This window comes from Thermobia domestica, chromosome 11 (assembly GCF_964235325.1).
Source record: "Thermobia domestica chromosome 11, izTheDome1.hap1.1, whole genome shotgun sequence".
Taxonomy (NCBI): Eukaryota; Metazoa; Arthropoda; class Insecta; order Zygentoma; family Lepismatidae; genus Thermobia; species Thermobia domestica.
Window position 1 is genome coordinate 146,444,839 of NC_137464.1, and position 15,853 is coordinate 146,460,691.

At 36.0% G+C, this 15,853-nt stretch overlaps 1 protein-coding gene across 4 annotated transcripts in view; it reads left to right on the forward strand.

The window, feature by feature from the left end:
- The window catches only part of Mrm2 (Mitochondrial rRNA methyltransferase 2), a 211,229-nt gene that overhangs the window by 64,750 nt on the left and 130,626 nt on the right, over positions 1–15,853 (forward strand). The gene's annotated exons all lie outside the window — the stretch shown is intronic.

Here is a 15,853-nt window from a genome sequence, read left to right on the forward strand (position 1 = left end):
CATTACTGTCGTGTTATTTTGACTTTTGCTACAAAGTTTATGTACACGCCTCGTGGCGCTTCATAATATTAAGTCCCAGTGAAGAAAAAGAAACTCAGTCTTATAGCTCAGAAACTATACTCGAGTCTCAGTGATGCAATTTTACCCACTTGTTACTGCATAACTATAATATATTTTGTGCAAATTTGAGATTTTTCGAAAATTCGCAATGTTTTAAAATTTCCAAAAAATCAAGTATATAGTTCTCAGATCTGAAACTTGTTTGGGACGTTGTCTGCTATCTAGTTTCTATGTAGACAAAAAATTGAAGGTGAGTCTCATTTATTTTGTTTCAAAATGTACATTCCAAAATGGCCATTTCTAGTTTCAAATCTCAATGTTCAGAGCTTTTTCTTTCGACGTTCTGAAGAACGTCTCAACGTGCACAGAACACAGAGTGTTGTCCATATGGCTTTGGTTCGAACTCATTATCTTTAAAACCTAAAAAGTTACAGCGTTTAACGGAATCCTCTGAGGAGCGCAAAATACGCACACGCGCCTATACAAAATGGCAGCCACAAACCTGCGCAACGAAAAAATAAATGAATACCCGTTTTCAACGCCCTGAATGTGGTACAATCTTAGGTGTAAAAAAAAAAAAAAAAAGTCAGCAACCTTCGACCTGGAAGTTGGTCGATTTTATTTGGATTGCCCCAAGGTGCTTTCATCATATTTACGTCTGAAAGTAAGTTCAAATTGAAGTGCGAAAGCATGTAAATTTTGCGTCACTGAGAGGCACATATTTATGATAGTCAGCATGTTTTAGGAACAGGTAAACAAGTACCAAATCTCTCGAGCAGTTCAGTTTCATGGTTGACCACCTCCTCACTGCTGACACAAATGTACTATATACCAGGAATGTTTTTTACACAATAATCATACATATTCTTTGGGAGAAAATGTCATAATTGCTTATCATTTGTAAACTTCTTTATGGTACTATCCGCTTTGTTGTCCCTCCTATCCCATCACAAGCACTTTTCCCATAACAGGACGCAAAAAAGTGCGATTCCACTTCAAGACCGAAATTGCCTTTGTGAATACACTAACTGATTGTTTTTCCTATTCTTACAATGACTTGCAGCCCCATCCGTGAAGTATATGATGTGCCACTGACGGGGCATGTGCCTTAACTTCTTCAATCAGATGACGTTGGAAGGTATCTTGTAAATAATAAGTGATAATTCACATACTTGCATTTACATCACCTTCATCACTTAGTTTATAATAGTAAACAAATGGGTGAAGCGTTGCCTGTTTGTTGATTCAATGAAAACTTTGAATCTCGTCTTGAATTACGAATGGGAAGTTTTCTGAAATATCATCTAAAACAATTCATTTATAGTGTAAAAGACTTTTTTTTTCTACAGGAAAACTAGATTGTACTTTGTACTGGAGTGACTTTGAGATTTCTAAGTTTTGCTGCAATGTCCTCAAGAAGGTCTTCTCTTGGTTCATTAGGGTGATCATCTCAGCACGATCTGTTGTTACGCATTGCTAGTAAATAATATTGTCAGGAATGTCATCTGTATACTCTTCGTGAAACAGTAGTTGAAGTAGACTTTCAGTATATGGGCACTACATTCAATTATCCATCATGCATTTTGAAGTCGCATGTTAACATTTCAAGCAAATCTTTATAGTCAACATTAACTTAGCACCGTCGATCATTAACTTCACATTGTGCTTATATACACATACACATACATAAGCGTTAAATTTGTTCCTGATGTACCAGCAAATACTCAGCACTTAGGTCTAAGTTCATAGAATTTCATCACATAATTTTACAATCTGCATTTGTCTCTTTAAAGTGTAAGAATAACTCGTTCAAGCTACCAACTGCTTGTGCTTGTGAACTTCAACTGCATTAATTCGCACAGATACGTGGTCTTTTTTACCAGGAAGGATCCAACTGTTTTCTTCACTTGTATAAAAGTCTACAACCTTCTTCACAGCATCTTTATCAATAATTTTACCACTTCTGTTACATACGTCTGGCAGTATTCATTGCGTTTTCGTTAGTTTCCTAGCTAGTTTAAACATTCTGAAACATTAAATTCAGTACTCACCGTTTGTCTTGGCCACAATTCAGGTAGCAAGGTTATTATTTTCATTGTCTTTCTTTCGCAGTAACAGTGCAATTCTGCTTCAATTTTTCGATCAGAACTTCATATTCTTCGGCCAACGACACTATACTCGGTTGCACCAACGAAAGATTAAAATCCATAAGATAATCCGTTGATTATTTTTACCTTTGGATAAGAATCTTACATCGTTGCACCAACAGTTTGTGATAAGAGATTAACTTATCCACAAGTAATCGGAAGCTGTATAAAACTATGACGTTTATGACATGACATCATGCAATATCATGCATTTGATTGGCTAAAACAGTGCAGTAACAACTGAAAACTGATTCGCATAGCATATGGTAACTTTTGTACTTGATACGGAAAGAGGGTGAAGTTGACTGCTCGGGAAGGCAAATGTGTTTTAATGCTTTTGGACAAACAACAACAACAACAAAAATAAATAAATAAATAAAAATAAAAATAAATAAATAAATTAAAAAATAAAAATAAATAAATTAATTAAAAAAATAAAAATAAAAAGTCATATCAAATACTAAAAAAAGAAGCTGTTTCTGATATTCCAAGATATATATAGGAGCGTTTTTAATTTTTGATAAGCGGGATGGCTTGTAAGATCCGCCGGCGAGAGCTCATGTAGTTCGGATCTTACATTAAGCTTGTAGGACCGCATCTTATATAGCCTCGCTGCTAAAAGGAATGCTAAACTCCAAACCAAATCAAATATAGATATCTAGTGTCCAAATATTAAATTGAAAAAAAAAAATTAAAAAAATAATAGTTCTGTTGTAGCAGATCAAACTCCTTTATCCGCCTGTTAAGCGACATTTTCAAGTAAGTGTGAGTGGTCCATTTTCCTTAAATAATGTTTGACTACACACTACGCTCAGCTTCATACAAATACTGTCTTGTCTAAAATCCAACGTTCGGTTTTTGCACTGAAGTATAGGGTAGGATAGGGAGAAGTATAGAATATTAGGGTAGCGTACGGTAGAGTAGTGGAGGTTAAGTTAGATTACATTAGCTCAATGCTTTGCTATTATTTTCAAATGTAGGGCAGAAAAATGAAATAAAATCTTTAAATTTAACGTCCCACGTTATGTCACTTAGGCTGAGAGAGACAAGTGAATGATGGAAGGATTGCTGGAATGAGAATATTGGAGGAAACGGGAGTACCCTGAGAAAACCCACGGACACGATCTTGTCCAAAACAAATTTACTTGGCCTGCAATCGAACAAGGGACCGCACGCACCTGAGGTAAGCGCTCCAAATGTAGGGTAGAGTAAGTTAGGATACTTTATAATCAATATTTAGCCATTATTTTGAAGGGTAGGAAAGGTTAGGTTAGGTGAACTCATCATATTGCCGTGTCTCACCATCACACTGTATTTAACAGTTATATGAGCATGAATGGGGGAATAATGGGGACGTCAACAGCGAGGTTATATGTCCCCGTCTCGCCCCCCACGACTCTGTTCGGACAACCTTTTTAAAATCCAAATTTTGACATGGATTTACATTTACATCGCCGCGCCAATTCCACTGAAAAAAATAAATATCAATGGTTTAAGTTTATATTTGCGTCGCCAGTTGGTTATGCTTCATTCCAGTATCACTGGTGTACGTAAAACTGATCATCTTAATTAAGTAAAGTTAATTTTAGTAGTTGACTGTCGGGTTTGCATAATGTTACCAACTGGCGATGCAGTGCAGATTTACGTACGGATCCAGCACAAATTCCTTGCATATATACTTCTTTTTCAGTAAATCGACTTTTTGTGCCTTAAATAATTATTCTTGGGGTGAGGACTTGCATTTCTTTGTACAGATTCATTTTAGGGGAACTTCAGTGTATGTATACGATAAGAACTACTGCACAAAAGACACTAACCAACTCTTGCTAGAAGGTCACTAAAAACATGAATGCTATCTAAGCAAGTCACGGTAGGAGCGCAGAGGAGTGACCCGATCGGTAGCGAGGGTGTGCGTCAGCGAAGGTGGATATAAATATAAACGAGGATAGTCCAAACACTATATATGGCATCAAATTACCTTACATGATGTTGTATTTGTACGTTACTAAAAACGTTATAGGTAATATGCTGATTTTTTCATTGCTTGTATATTTGTGTTCCAAATTAAGGGTTTAGTGCTGTATCGCCGGACGAGTTCTGCGCTATCGTGCGGGTCCACTAGCGCCGCCCTGCCCAACTCGGTTAGGTAGCATTTGTGCTTTTTAGTGGCCACCTAGCACAAGTTGTTCTATGTTTTCTGCACTAGTTTTTATGCCATACCTGTATCCGGACTCCATATTTATACGAATATACTGATTTTTTTATTCCAAGTTGTAAAAGTTTACACGTATCTGTTTTCAAGATAACAGGCTTGTAACTCAACCTAAACTAACCTAAGGCTTAAATTTAGAGTTGTCCCTCCAGTTTCATATCTACAAAAGCAGTAAAAACATCAAAACTTGCAGTTTTACTATACGGATCCATAGTATCAGTAGTAGTGGTAGTAGGAGTAGGAACGGGTTAGAAGCCCCGCAAGGGTTCATTGGATTCTGTTCTTGACATAAAATGGGCAAGCTGCTGAATTATCGAACCTTCCGCGTCTTGCAAATAGTACCCACGTCCACATACCTTTGCTCATATTAAACATAAATTTACTGCCAAACTTACACACCTAAACATCACGTAAGAACTGCAAATCATCATTTATTATTTCATTTCTCCTGTAAATTTTCCTAATTTTTATTTAAAAAAAAAACAAAAACAAAAACAACAAAAAAAAAAAAAAGAAAGAAAGAAACGGAGGGGTAATTCTAAACTTATCCCTAACCTAATATAATAATATCTAATCTAATCTAACAAAATGTAGTACATTTTGGTATTTTTTGTTTCGATTTTCGTGTGGTCCGGCGGTACAGCACAAATGCTCAAATTAACATAACACATTACTAACGTAAATTTCACAATTATGTGAACCTCTTAACGCTCAGACATTTGTCGTTGCGCGTCATGAATTAGCACATTGACTTCAGGTTCTTTACTTCACATACTACGGTTAGTAGCTACCTTATAGGAAAATCCGCGCACAACAAGTTTGACTTTCATTAATATATTTTTACGTAGCTGAGGATTTGGGATGTCTTCAGGGAAGAAGACATATTTCAATTAGTAACACACTAGTCTGTTAAAATATTATTACAAATTTGTTCTGTAAATTTTACAAATCTATGGATCCGTACAGTAAATATAAACCGGCGATTCCAATGAAAATTTGCTTAGGCTGGTTTTAGACGGAAGCATTTATCGTAGCAAAAATCGTATCATCGATATCCTACCGTGTAAAGTAGCAAATGCTATAGGTGCCTTCCATTTCAACTCAGGCAAAAAAATATAAAATTGTACCATCACCATCTCAGATATTTTTGAAACTTTTTTTATAGCAACTAGACATGTTTTTAAGAGACCCATATTTTTTTGTTTTGTCGAAAAAAATTTTCCCGCCAAGTAATGGGCCATCAAAGACGGGGAGTACAATTTATGAATTGTAGAAGACATGGAAAATGGTCAATTTCGGAGCCTCACCATTCGGCTATGGAGACAGGTAGAGTTATAATTCTTGTTGTGGTATGTACATAGGGATATAAATAAGCTATATTTTATTATAGTTTGCTTTGCGCATGCGTATCTTTTTGTACATAAATTAACAAATGAACGTCAATTTATCTGAAAAGTCGAAGTTTGCGAATTTTTTTCGAGCACTTCCGGTTCGAATTTTAAAATTCTGTTTTCACGGTTGGTAAGACCTAGTTACCCGCTTTCCGAAAAAAATTTTGTATCGCTTCTGTTGTCAACCGTTTTGTCGCAAAAAATTCGAGAAATTGTAAAATTTTCAAAAATCGCCATTTTTGGGCGCCATTTTCTCGAAAACACCATTTTTTAAAATTCTGAAATTTTGTCAGATGGTTCAACCTTACCTGAATAATAAACACACCAAATATCATTCTCGACCAATGCTTCGTGGATTAACTGCAGCCTTTTGAAGTTAGCGAAGTTTCGCTAATTTTGATGTCACAGTTAGCAACACTGGGAACAATGAAAGTGCAATGATTTGATGATGTTTGTGGTTCACATTCATTAAATGAAGAATAAATGGTTTTCTTGGCTGTTTTTTTTATTATTTTGATTAAAAAGGCTCTGAAATAGTAAAATGAGCCTCCCTCTACTCCTCCGTTTTCTTAAACTGAAGTAATCTGAGGTGGAAATTACGATTACGAAACACACACATTTCAAGTTCACTTACTTAAAATGGTCTTCGGAAACAAAATATCACTTTTTTTTTTTTAACATGGGCCAATCATTTGCTTGGTTGTTGTCTTCTTTGCTAATAGCATCTAACCGTGCAGATGATCCAATAGATGTTGGTTCACTCATAACTCATCCAGGAGTGGATCTGGGGGGACGATTGCCACCCCCCCCCCCAGAAGAAGAAACTTTCTTATTTATATATAAATAAAACCCATCCCAGAGTTTGGAGCTCTTAAAAGTAGCTCTAAGTAGCAGTATTACATTCCCCCCCCCCCCCCAGAAGTCCGTCCTGGATCCGCCCCTGCGTAGCACATTGTCGATAGTCACAAAACACTTATTTTCACTTCTCTTATGCTCTTCTGGAAACCTGTAACCTGCTGAAGGTTCATGTGGAAGCATAAACAGCACTTCAACTTCGCGTAATTCATGATTTATTCATAATTTTTCTGCTACGCACCACTGGTTATCATACATATATGTATATAACAAAAGTTCCTTTTTGCAGATTTCTTAAATCTACACTTTGAATTGCAAAAGTTCGATTTTGGCGGAAGTATGAAGTTAGTTCATGGTGACCCGTTACTGCCATAAAAACTTCGCAATTTTCCGAAAGCCAAAGATAACTTCGTTGAATACCAGTTACCGGTCGCATACTTTTCCTTTTTTCTTCCGGAAGTCGTCGAATTCAGTTCCAGGTAACAAAACGAGAGTAATACCCGGAGTTTGTACTTGCACTATACTCACGAATTCTCCTGCGGTTTTAGTGGGGACGCGATGGCTCAGTGGTAGAGCGTTCACTTCCGGTGCTTGGGGTACCTGGTTCAATCCCAGCTCGAGCCGTATGGACTTTGTGGTGGACAAATACCGTGCTCGTGGGTTTTCTTGAGGTTATCCCGTTTCCTCACACTTTCTGCATTCCACCATTTCATTCATTTCTCATAATCACAGTCTCCTTCAGCCTAACCGGCATAACCGTGGAACGTAAAACTTAAAGATTTCATTTCATTTTTTTCTTCTGCGGTTTTAATACTGTGTATCTGTTTTAGCCTAAGGCTATGGCGCGTTGCCACATTCTTTGCCCCCCCCCCCCTTCCCCACTACCGTCGTAGAGACCCTTCCATGGCCGGTTTCACTGCAAAAACACTGCTTTATCGGACCTGTCTGCATCTCGAACATCTGAAAGCGATTTTTAAAGTGGGATGCAGCACCATCAGAAATCACTGACACGGTTTGGGAAATTGTAGACACCTATTTTCACGTATTCAAACCTTTTTCTATAAAATATATTTTCGCTTTTCTTCGAGTATGTTTAGAATCTTGTCTATGACTATGAGTTCATGAGCCGAATCGTGTGTTTTATCGTCGTTTATTACAACAAAACTGTCAATTGTTTCATATTTCGGTAATAACTCTGAATTTCACTTTGCAGAATAACAGTCCAGTTTTCAACGAAGTCCACATGAAGTAAAATAGAATTTGTATCTTGAAATTTTATACGGTGGTTTTCGGTACCAATTGATTCTCTTTGGATTTTCTTGATGTAGTCATGAACTACAATTCTTACAGTTAAAGCGGCAATGTACGATACGAAAACAGAAAGTGGCACAGTTTTTTTTAAATTTTTTTTAACGAGATCATTATTCTCCCATATGGCATAAGTAACCACTATCATTTTCATCAGGATCAATAATTAAAGACACCACACTTATTTCTTCCACTCCAGGACATTCACCACATTCTTGAAGAAGACAGCTGTCATTTTCTAAGGATCATACTACTAAAGGAAATAGGTCACTCATGACAGCTTCAATACAGGTTGCACCTTTGATTTGTAGCAACGCAGTAGCAGCTAATAAAATTTGCACAATACACACACACACACACACTTCCCTCTCTGGTTGCGGACTGACACACTTTAGTCGAATACTATAAAATTTCGAGTGACCCATTTTTATGCTGGGATTGTTCTGTTTAAAAATTCAGTAAATTTCTTTGGAACGCGTAAGAAAACGTTTTGATTTTTTTTTTTTTTAAATTTTTGTCATTTTTCGATCACTCTAATGACATCGCACTTAATTGAGACTTTGGAGCATTCCAAATCACACTGAGGTAATAGTTTAGGCCTTTTATAGATCATCAGAATTCATTGGATGGCCATTTCAAGTAAACTTAAAATTTGTGTGTTTCGTAATCGTAATTTCCACCTCAGATTACTTCAGTTTAAGAAAACGGAGTAGGGTGAGGCTTATTTTACTATTTCAGAGAGCCTCTTTGTTCAAAATAATAAAAAAACAGCCAAGAAAACCTTTTATTCTTCATTTAATGAATATGAACCACAAACATCATCAAATCATTGCACTTTTATTGTTCCCAGTGTTGCTAACTGTGACATCAAAATTAGCGAAACTTCGCTAACTTCAAAAGGCTGCAGTTAATCCATGAAGCATTGGTCGAGAATGGTATTTGGTGTGTTTATTATTCAGGTAAGGTTGAACCATCTGACAAAATTTCAGAATTTTAAAAAATGGTGTTTTCGAGAAAATGGCGCCCAAAAATGGCGATTTTTGAAAATTTTACAATTTCTCGAATTTTTTGCGACAAAACGGTTGACAACAGAAGCGATACAAAATTTTTTTCGGAAAGCGGGTAACTAGGTCTTACCAACCGTGAAAACAGAATTTTAAAATTCGAACCGGAAGTGCTCGAAAAAAATTCGCAAACTTCGACTTTTCAGATAAATTGACGTTCATTTGTTAATTTATGTACAAAAAGATACGCATGCGCAAAGCAAACTATAATAAAATATAGTTTATTTATATCCCTATGTACATACCACAACAAGAATTATAACTCTACCTGTCTCCATAGCCGAATGGTGAGGCTCCGAAATTGACCATTTTCCATGTCTTCTACAATTCATAAATTGTACTCCCCGTCTTTGATGGCCCATTACTTGGCGGGAAAATTTTTTTCGACAAAACAAAAAAATATGGGTCTCTTAAAAACATGTCTAGTTGCTATAAAAAAAGTTTCAACAATTTCTGAGATGGTGATGGTACATGCTCTGCCTGAATTGAAATGGAAGGCACCTATAGCATTTCCCATGCCATGGCATATCCTATGGCATTTCTTGTCGATAGAACCTGCTCTATTTCGTAGCATTTTCCCCAGCATTTCTGTTCCGATTGCAGCGCCGTGGTGTGTTAAAAGGAAGCGAAAGATTTTGTATCTAATATCCATGCTCTTTGTTGTGTGGGAAATTGAATTGTAGTAAAGAAAAATGAGTTACAGTAGGGATACTAGATCTATTATTATGTTGATTAAAAAAAATATGAGGAACATCCTTGTTTGTACAAAGTTAAAAGCGTGCAGTTTCACTATACGGACCCACACAAATTCATAAAAAAAAAAAAAAAAACTTTGTTTCATTTATTGTACCACCAGTAATCATTTCTGAGGTGTGCTCTTGCATTCTCCGGTGCAGGTTCACTTTAACAGGTGGCAACGTGTAGTTTTACTATACGGATCCATATTACAAGTAGTAGTAGTAGTAGTAGTAGAGGAGGAGGAGTAAGTAGTAGTAGTAGTAGGAGGAGGAGTAAGTAGTAGTAGTACAAGTAGTAGTAGTAAGAGTAATAGTAGTAGAAGTAAGTAGTAGTAGTAGGAGTAGGAGGAGTAAGTAGTAGTAAGAGTAGGAGTACTTAGTAACAGTAGCAGTAGGTGTAGTAATAGTAAGAGTAGTAGTAGTAGTAGTAGTAGGAATAGGTGTGGGAACGGGTAGTAGTATTAGTAGTTGGAATAGTAGTAGTAGTAGTAGTAGTAGCAGTAGTGGGAACGGGTTAGAAGCCTCGAAGGGGCTGGTTGGTTTCTGTTCTCGATACAAAATGGGGAAATTACAGACTTGCCAAAATTTTATGGCAGCTTATTGAAGATTACGTGCATTTCAGGTTCGACTTTAATTTCTATATTTCCACGTAAATACGCATTTCAGATGTAAGTGCACACCATATTTCCATTACTTATACACTATTCTATTAAAATATTCAGTGGTGCCTACACCCCCTTATGTCCATGATGCACCCCTAATTGTCTATCCGTAGGTGTTCTTCCATGAAAAAAACTTTTTGATTAATTTTACATCCTCTCAAACATATTTATATAGATTTTTAACCCCCCCAAATATTTCAATGATGCAGTTTGCGTCATAGCCCCTTTTGTGGGCACCTCTGTAATATTAGAAATTTCTTCTGTAAATTTTAAAATCTATGGCTCTGTATAGTATAACTGCACCGTTAAAAGTCCTTTGTAGCATAATAAGCATATCCGAAAAAGGGCTTTAGAAGAAATAGTGACTGAAATATCTGTTTTTAGTTTTGGAGTCATAATTGCGCTCTTCTCCAGTGATTTGTTTGCTACCTCACGACAAAATGCTATCGTGTAAAAGCACAATATACTTTTGATGCCATAGAATATTATACAAGATTTTTGACAGCACATCTGCTATGATAAATGCTTTCGTCTAAAACTAGCCTTACATTTTCTTTAAAAATTATATACACATCAAGTTATTACGGGGAACGGACAGAATGGCAGGAGGACATAAAGGTAGAAAATATTATTTGAATTCTCGGGTTTTAAACTATTTTGTTTCTTACTTGGTAAATGAAGATTTCAACATAAATTTTCGATTTATTCATTATGTTCCACAATTCGAACTGCTAATAACATTTCAATTCTGAAAATTCTGATGTGAAAATTAAGAGAGTGCCACCAAGATTTCCGCCGGAAGTTTGGAATGCTCATGAGGCAACTCTGTCTAACAATCCTCGCACAAATAACTTATGTGAAGGATGGAATCATAAGTTTTTCCATTTGGTTGGACACAACCACCCAGTGGTATGGAAACTCATACAAAGCCTACAGAAAGAGAATTCCACCGTTCATTCTACCATTTCCTAGTGCGAAAGAGGACAGTACCCCATCATGAAAACTTAAAAGGTTTATGTTGATCTGCAGCATAGATTGAGGAACATATGTGTGGATTATGACACAAACAAAAGATCTCTTGAGGAATTCTTGCGGGGAATTGCTCACAAATTGAAATTAACGACAATGTAAGTAGCTAGTCATTCTTATGACTGCAAATTGTTTTATAAAATTAACGACAGTGTAAATAATTAGCCATTTTTTCTTAAGACTACAGAATGTTTTTATAGCATATTCTAGGATATGTGTTATAGGATATTCACGACACTGTAGGTAACTAGTCATTCTTACGACTGCAAAGTGTGTTTATAGTCTATATTACGATATATTTTGTTATATAAAATAACCGCCGATGTAATTATTAGTCATTCGTACAACTGCAGAATGTCTTCATATTGTCTTCTAGTATATGTGTTATAAGATGTAAACGCCCTGGTATCGGGCCGGTAGCCAGCCCAAAAATGTAGGGGGGGGGGGGATCCAACCATATTATAGTTCATTTGCAAGACTACAGTGAAAATTTTAGGGGGAGAGCAAAAATATATCATAATATAGACCCCCCTGGATACGAGCCTGCTTGGTATGTAATTAGTGCAAAGTGTGTTTATAATCTATATTATGATATATTTTGTTATATAAAATTAAGGACTATGTTTTAGTCATTCTTACGAGCGCAGAGTTTTTTTTGTTTGTTTTGTTTTTACTAGTGCTGTCGAAATCGGTTTTGAAAACCGCATTTCGGTTTTCAGAAAACCGAAAACCGCAAATGTCACAAAAATTCGACAGGATTAGTTTTTACAGTGCATTCTAGGGTATGTGTTACAGGATGTTCACAGCACTGTAAGTAACTAGTCATTCTTACGACTGCAAAGTGTATTTATAGTCTATATTATGATATATCCTAATTCTATCCTAACTGTATATAAAACTACATGAGCTGACATAAATTATTGAGCACTTCCTGTAGGGCTACAATGATCAAATTTGGCATGATTGTAGGTTTCCGGAACTAACCCACAGGAAAATTGCCAAAAGTAGAAATTTTTAATTTTTAGGAGGTCTAAAGAGGGGATGAAGAATTTCCCCATGTTATTTAAATGGGCCTTTCTTTGGACGTATATCTCGTGCTTTAGGTACTTAGAATTGGAACAAAAACTTGAAATTCTAACTTGGACGTCTTCAAAACCCTAAATGTTTAGGCACTTCCGGCACGATTAGAATCATGAAATTTGGCATAATTGTAGCCTTCCAGGACTAACCGACAGGAAAATTGCCAAAAAGCTTTAATTTTTAATTGTTTAGGGGTCTAGACGGCGATGAGGAGATTCCCATGTTATTTAAATGGACGTTTTCTTGGGATACAAAATGTTATTAGATAGTTGAAATAGGATAAGAAACGATAGAATTATGGGTTTGAGAGATGCGAAGCCGTAGGCCAAGCAAAGACAGTGTGTGGGGGCGAAACCCCCGGATGGGCAGATTCAGAAAATATGAAGAGCAAGCAAGTTCACGAAATTCATTGTTGATGCAAAGACCAATAGATAAGAAATGCTAGGCCGTAGGCCGAGCAGACTTGGGAGTCTGGGGGCTCCTAGCCAAAGGCTAATTTTGTTATATAAAATTAATGACGATGTAAGTAATTTGTCATTCTGACGATTGCAGAGTGTTCCTTATAGTCTGTTCTATGATATCCGTTATTATTGAGAATTAAGAAAGATGTACGTAGTAAGTCATTCTTACAACTACAAGCTGTTTTTATAATTTAAAGGATATGTTATAGGAAATTAGAGAAAAAATGTCATTCCTGTAACTGTAAAGGAATTTTATAGATCTGTAGTATGATATTTACTAGTGTTGAAGAATAAATAGTACCGGTAACCTTTCTTTCAGTTTTGTACTTACCTTGTTTGCTTTCAGTCTATATTTTCTTGTAGTTAAAATTGTTACAAGACCAAGATATGAATTGGAAGATGGTTACAAAGAAATAAATTTAAGAAACAAAGTTAGATTTGGATAACTGATATTTATCCTCTTTTACGCTCTTGGTTCAATTTAGCCGTATTTACATGCTTTGGACATTCGAGGCAGAAATGACTAAATCGATAATCGTTACCTACTAACAAACACAATAGGTGAAATCTAAAAATACGAGCCCTAGGAGTTATAATTTTTGCCAAATTAACTTTCTGCCAGTTCGTCCGCTGCTATTTTGTCCTCCTGCCATTCCGTCCATGGCCATTTTGTCCTCCTGCCATTATGTCCCCTGCCATTTTGTCCTCCTGCCATTCTGTCCTTTCGTTATTGCTTACGGTGGTTACTGCATAACTTATTGGTAGAAGCACGATAGCAGCAATCAATAGTTTTTATTGTAAAATTTACAGAACGTGCTAGCAGATTCAATGTAAGGATGGGAGCGATTCTAGTATATGACTGTTCCAATTTTCTGCTTCGGTTTATTACTTTTCTTTTCACACTTATTTCTGCAGTATTTAATATACAAGGGCATATTCAACTCCCCCCCCCCAAAAAAAATGTACAGATTTAAAATGCCAATAGATCTGTTAAATGAACGAATGTGGCAGTGTATGCCATAAAATATAGTTGACCCCAAGAGAGTGTCTTGCAGCAAGGCCGAATCTTATAAATATAACTACCTTAAATGTGAGGTAAATTTAACCTACTATGTCCAACTCTACTAGGTAGTCACTAAAAACTAAATTTCTTCAGTTCACAAACTATAATAAATAACTCAATGAATAAAATAAATAATATAATGAATTAGTGCAAGTATGCTACTTTAATCGGTCCACTGTAGTAATGACAGATATTTATTGATACAAATATCATTTTCTTGCTTTAGGAACAATTGAAATAAGCACAGTAACACCATTTATATCCACATAACCACATAAACAGCCAAATTATTGATATAGTCTTCTATAAGCAATCCTGCAACAAAACGCTGTAAAATATCTAAAACAGAATACTTACATTATCCTCACTTCGATGATTAACTTTAGTTTAATCCCTATCCACGGATTAATCCTCGGTTGGTGCAACCGAGCATGAATGACATATTTTCTATCCTTGATTCATCAGCAACTGAACTGTCCAGGACAACTTTAAGTCTTCTTTGCAAACCTGTAGTCAATTGTTTTAACTTTTTGTTAATTGCTCTTGGTTTCTGCTTAACACTTAATTTTCTTAGTTTTGAAACAGGTAGTACACCTACCTTTGAACACGTTGCATTCGAAACGTCAATATTGTCTGATGGAGGGGCAAAATCAAGTTCATTTTTTAATTCATCATTATTGTTTTTGTTTTTGCATTTCCTTTGTAGAACAAAGAATTTTGTGTAGCATGTAGCAATAATAATTTTCCAGGAATCAGCTGTACTGCATAATTCTTTTCCTGTAGTAAGTGTGCAATCGAAATTTCTTAAAGTCCTTTAGTTACAGCTTTTATATGAATTTTTTGCGGGTCGAAACACGAATTACTACACAGATGATGATACTTTCGAGAAAACTTCATTTCATTGCAGTTGGATATGTTTTAATGCCACTGCTTGTTCGCATTATCAGCAGATTCATCTTCTCTTCACTGAAGTCACTGTAGTGGCATCATGCATCTGTCAGGTATCATGCACTGAAGTACCGTCATGCATCTTGATACTGGCCCATATACATACTTATGACATTCATACACAGATCTGCACGAATACAACCATCTCCTTGCGCTGTACGTATCTGACTGAGACACCAGTGATGAATTCCCATCTGCTGCATGTCTGAACACGATTCTGCATGTTGGAACACGGAGCCTGCTGACTGTGTATTCATGTACATTTGTTCTGTTTGATTTTTAACAGGATAAAACTTGTTGTATGTTTTGCTTAACCTCTTTGTAACTTATTCATCCACTGCCTATTGATTTGTGATGGCTATACAGTAAGCTTTCGGTTATCCGTACTTCTGCTTATGCTTATGTGTAGGTATAACTTTGTGTTAATAATAAAGGTACTTATATTCAAATCTGAAACTCTGAACTTTTGGTATATAATAATATCATATAGACATGTTATGGGGAGGAATTATATATTTTTATCAGGTCCCCCCCCCCCCTCGCTCCCAGAGATATATATACCTTTGAAGTACGCACTTTTTTCACTTTTCTTAATTTTTAATAATTCCATTAGAAAATGGGAACACATGGGTTGAAACTTGGTGGATGGGCACTTCTATATGAGACTCACTTTCCTGATCATTTGCCTTGCAAAAATCATCAGCTTAACTCAAAACTCGTAATATCAATGACCTACTTTCTCAAATCTACTTTTCACTCTGCTTTACTTCATGGCCGATAATGGCTAATACATAGACAAAATGATCACCGACACGATGGATAATATCATAATTTGT